This window comes from Papio anubis, chromosome 6 (genome assembly GCF_008728515.1).
Source record: "Papio anubis isolate 15944 chromosome 6, Panubis1.0, whole genome shotgun sequence".
NCBI classification, from domain to species: domain Eukaryota; kingdom Metazoa; phylum Chordata; class Mammalia; order Primates; family Cercopithecidae; genus Papio; species Papio anubis.
Window position 1 is genome coordinate 107,747,281 of NC_044981.1, and position 5,628 is coordinate 107,752,908.

The 5,628-nt window shown below is 43.7% G+C and overlaps 1 pseudogene; it reads right to left on the bottom strand.

Moving 5' to 3' along the window:
• Positions 1 to 3,035: 3,035 nt before the first annotated feature.
• Positions 3,036 to 5,390, bottom strand: LOC101005931 (annotated as a pseudogene).
• Positions 5,391 to 5,628: the final 238 nt, after the last annotated feature.

Consider the following 5,628-nt stretch of genomic DNA (forward strand, 5'->3'; position numbering starts at 1 on the left):
ACATGCTCTTGGAAAAGCAATAAATAAGGTATGTCTTCATTACAACTTTCATCATCAGGGAAAGGGGGAAGATACATGATGTTTTGCCAAGATAATTACTGTATTTTATAATAAGGGAATCTATTTTTAGTTAAGATTTAAAAGAAGTACCTCTTTCTGCCAAAAGGCAATGTAAAATGTCCCCACTATTCATAAAACAGATAGAAATATTTATTGAGTTCTGTTATGTGCTAGGCATTGAGGATTGATGAGTGACTCAGAGAAGAATCCCTGTCCTCATGGAGCCTACGTTTACTATGGTTTGTGGAGAAAAACTGGCAATCAAAGGAAATGCCCACACGTCCCTCACATTCTAAGAGCTGTAACATCACACATTTCTGTTAACTAGTAAAACAAGTTATGAGAATTTTAGAGAGTATAATACAAAAGCAAAAGCCTCTATCAAAATCTTTCAGGGTTCCATACTTAAGGACTTTGAGGAAATGCATAAACAAAGCTGCAGATGATTTATTTCGACTCTTTTTTTTTTTTTTTTTTTCTTTGAGATGGAGTCTCGATCTGTCGCCCAGGCTGGAGTGCAGTGGCCGGATCTCAGCTCACTGCAAGATCCGCCTCCCGGGTTTACGCCATTCTCCTGCCTCAGCCTCCCAAGTAGCTGGGACTACAGGTGCCCGCCACCTCACTCGGCTAGTTTTTTGTATTTTTTAGTAGAGACGGGGTTTCACCATGTTAGCCAGGATGCTCTCGATCTCCTGACCTCGGGATCCACCCGTCTCGGGTCCCCAGAGTGCTGGGATTACAGGCTTGAGCCACCGCGCCCGGTCTATTTCAACTCTATTAGTAGATTCGAAGACATTTTCAACTAATCCTGTTCAACCCACACTTTGTACTTTACTGAAACTGAGGAAAAAAGCCTCTCTCATACTTTTGCCTAGTAAGAGAACACAGTTACCCAGGATCACCTTGGCTTTTGAGACATTATTGTTTTGGCTGAGATCCCACTTTCAGACCTCATTTCCTTAGATTTGGCAGCTTGAGTTCTGGACTGATGACCACTTGGTCTATTTGGACTGATTCTCTGAGCTACCTACTCTCTATGTGGTGATGTGGCTTCAGCCCAGAGCCACAGGTAGAATGCACTTTGTCCCACTCCCATCAGGCAGCTGCAATGCCAATGTGGGACTACGTTTGTCAATTAAAGATCCACAACAATATGAAATGTGTAGCCACAAAAATAAAACTGGTGTCAGGAGCCCAGGGTCCAAATCTCTGCTCCCAAATCTATTTCATGTGGATCCTGGTGTAAATCAATTAATTTTTTTCTTCTGAATCTCAATGGCCTCACCCTTAAAATGAGGACAATAATAACCTTGTTCATCAGATTGCTATGAGGATTGTAACAAAACCATGTGTTCCAAAATGCTTTGCAAGCTACACAGCACCATAGTAACCTACACTGCTGTTGTGGTAAGTGATGAGGAGGAGGGTAAGTGGCTGGATGAAAGGACCCAAAGCCTGAAAAGTCTATAGACCACTGACCTGCACATCTGAATGCAATGTACGTTTTGCTGCTTTTCCTGATTAGACAACAACAAGCTTTTGCTCTTAATGCTATTTCCACTTTTTACTTTTCTTTTGGATTTGTTGTCATTGATTCCAGTCTATCTAAACATAATTTAGTTTGGTGCCCAGGAGATAGTGAAAAAGCTGGTGCCCAGCTTTTTCTTCTTTGGTGTGGGAGCTTCTGCCTGGGGCTGACCTTCTTCTCCGGGTTAAGGTCCTGTGTAGCTGTCTTAAACTGACCAACCTGAAGTAGACCCAGACACACCTGTAAACTACTTACCTTGCATGGGTGGTGCCAGGCCTGGGGCTAAGAGGGCATGCCTGCTCCTGTAATCTGTAAGGCCTAGTAAAACATGATTAAGGCTCTGCTTGCAGTGTGGGAGTCAACAATGCCATTATAGCCTCCACTGGCAGATGGTGGGCAAGAGTTCCTGCACTAATAAGAATTTCTTGCTGGATCATCAAAATGCATTATCTTTTTGGAGTTTGGACCTTGTAGAACCTTATTCCTATGTTTGAGGCTTCAGCATCTGTGTCTCATGGTCAGTCTGACCTCTCTCTAAACAAGAGATCTGGAAAGAAACACTTTTCCAGGAAATCATCCACAGGCAGTTGACTGACCTTCTGCCATTCCCCTTTCATTCCACCCCCAGCAGTTTCTCATGGATACTAAATATGTGCCTTGGGATAATTCGACTAAACAGGTTTGTCCGATTATTTACAAGCTCCTTTCAGTTTACCTGTTTACTTCTTTCAATTTTGCATGGGCCATTTTAATATTTTTTTGTGGTTCAGACAAAAACCACATATATCACAGTGTTTTAGATTAGTTAGGATTCTCTATGATGTGATTAATATAATAATCCATTTTCAGCCTCTGTTGTGAATCAGATGCTTTATATACATGATCTGATTTCATCTTCATAATGCTCCAGGGTAGGCATTATTATCCCCCTTTTAAAGCTGAGGCTTAGAGGGCTAAACTCATCTGTTTAAAGCTATGTAGTTGATCATTATCAGAGCTGGAACTGGAGCCTACCTGGATTTCAGTCCAAGTCTATGCTGTTTCCACTATACCATACTGGCTCTTGACTCTTTACTTGCTCTTTGGCATGGCAGTGGAAATCAGTACTATTAATATATGAGTTTCAGGTTAAGTTCCCTTCAACTTTTCTGTGCAGGGATAGAGGATAGGGTACAAATAGTTCCGTTTTTTTTTTGTTGCTGTTGTTGTTTTAGACGAAGTTTCGCTCTTGTTGCCCAGGCTGGAGTGCAATGGAGCCATCTCGGCTCACTGCAACCTCTGCCCCTTGGGTTCAAACAATTCCCCTGCCTCAGCCTCCCAAGTAGCTGGGATTACAGGCATGTGCAACCACGCTCAGTTAATTTTGTATTTTTAGTAGAGACGGGGTTTCTCCATGTTGGTGAGGCCGGTCTCGAACTCCCAACCTCAGGTGATTCACCTACCTTGGCCTCCCAAAGTGCTGGGATTACAGGTGTGAGCTACCGTGCTCAGCATTTTTTTTTTTTTTTATCATGCCATATTATTTTTAATTACGTACAAAGATCTAACATGTCACCCAGGGACCATTTCACCCACTGCACTGTTTGGCCGCCGGTCTTTGTCTCTTTCTTCAGCAATGGTGAGGAGGGTACCCTTTCCTCATTGAAGAGAAATCCATGGTTTGTTGCTCTTGTCGATAGCAAAAATGTTGGAAAGTCGAGTGGCAAAGCTGTTGCCATTGGCATCTTTCACATGAACCACGTCAAAAGATCCAGGGTGCTTCTCTCTGTTGATGATCACACCAATTCTTCCCAGGTTAGCACCTCCAGTCACCATACACAGGTTACCAGTGTCGAACTTGATGAAATCAATACTCTTGCCAGTCTCCAAATCAATCTGAATGGCATCATTCACCTGGATGAGGGGTCAGGGTAGTGGATGGTGTGAGCCTCATGAGTCACAAGATGAGGGATTCCTTTTGTGCCCACAAAGATCATTCTCACTTTGCACAACTTGTACTTGGCCTCCTCAGGTGTAATACGATGTACAGCAAAGCAACCCTTGGTATCATAGATCAGACGGAAATTCTCTCTTGTCTTGTCAATGCTGATGACATCCACGAATCCAGCAGGGTAGGTTGCATCAGTTCAGACCTTGCCATCGATCTTAATGAACCGCTGCATGCAAATCTTCTTTACTCCATCTCCTGTCAGGGCATACTTAAGTCTGTTCCTTAGGAAGATGATGAGGGGGAGACACTCTCTCAACTTGTGGGGACTGGTGAATGGACGAGGAGCAAACACACCAGTCAATTTATCCAGCATCCAATGCTTTGAAGCTGCTACCAGCTTCAGATGCTTCTTGGGACCACGAGCCATGGCTACGTTAGGCAAGGAAAGAGGACCTCTGTCTTCTGGTGCGCATAGAAATTTCGTAGTTACAGTTTTTACAAATCAATATGCTTCTTGAAAACATGCCAGGAAGCAGATTGTCATGAAGCAGGCTGAGCATCCAGGCCTATGTCCAGTTATTGGTAGTGAGAAGTAAAGGAGAAAGCAATGAACAGTGTTGAATGGTAGACAGACACCAAGCATCGACCCTCTTCAGTCCCTCTCCTCATAGTAGACGTGTAATCATTAAGAAACACAAATTCAATTATGCCTTTACCACACTGTATACATTTGCTTTGATCTGTGTGATTGTTTATGAAGTTAATGACAGTTGCCCCAGTAGACTACGCTCTACAGGGCAGGGAGCGTGTCTCTTTCACTTGCCACTGGATCGCTGTGCTTGACTGTGTCTGGCCCTAATCCTTTAACACAGCAGGGTTGTTCCTGACTTCAGATCTTTGTACAGAATTTTCCCTGGGTCTGGAAAGCAGTACTTCTGACCCCGCCACTGTCTGCCTACATGCCCCTCTCACTCACTTCATGCAAGATTGTGCTCAATGGCCCCTCATCCAAGCAGCCCTCACTGACTACTCTTTCTAAAATAAGATTCTTTCTCTATCCCTACCCCACATTCATCACCTCCTAATCCTTTGCCTTTCTTATTTAAATATTTTTTCCTACCACAAATCACCTACCCACATTATATTATTATTAATTTTTAAGAATCTATCTTCTACTAGAATATGAGTTCATTGAAGGCAGAGACTTTACTGCTGTGTCCTTAGTACCTACAATAGCGTCTGGATATAACACGTTTAGTAAATGTTTCATCTAATTGGTTAATACATAAATCCTTATTGAGTTAATGAACATCTCCTAAAATTCATCCCTCCGTTCTGTCCATAGCAGATGTTACGATGCCCTGAGCCACCCCCTCTTAGCCCGCCTCTGCTTCAGCTGTGGCTGTGGTGGACAATTTCAGTGCATGTCAATGTTGGCTCACCTCAAGTGCAGGCAGAGTCCCTGGCTTTTCTCCACCAGCTTTCTCAGATGATGCCCGGGAAGTTGCCTCGCCGCCTAGAAATGCAAGGAGTTACTGTCCTCAGGGGCAACACTCACCAGGAGGGACGGTGCAGGATCTCCACTTCAGAGGGGCAGGTGTGCACCATCTACAGAGGGGCTCAGAGTCCCCATCAGCATTGACCCGCAGGGATGAGGACAATAAGCTCTACCGGGTACCCTTTCTGACCTTTCCCTTCTTCCCCCACGGCTCCACCTGCGCCGTTGCTCTGGCTTCCTTGGATCATCTTTTAAATTAACCGTCTACCTCCAAGTCTGCATGGAAAAAATCCAATCCAAGAGACTGTCCTTTCCAACACTATGATCAATAACACAGGTGTGAATAATCATGGCATATTTGTCAAATTTGTTTTAAAATATTAGCAAGAGAGTTTGTTTTTTTTTCCTTTCTTCTTTTTATATTTTCTTTCTTTCTTTCTTTTTTTTTTTTTTGAGACAGAGTCTCGCTATGTCGCCCAGGCTGGAGTGCAGTGGCACGATCTTGGCTCACTGCAACCTCTGCCTCCAGGGTTCCAGCAATTCTCATGCCTCAGCCTCCTGAGTAGCTGGGATTACAGGCATGTGCCACCTTCCCTAGCTAACTTTTTTTTT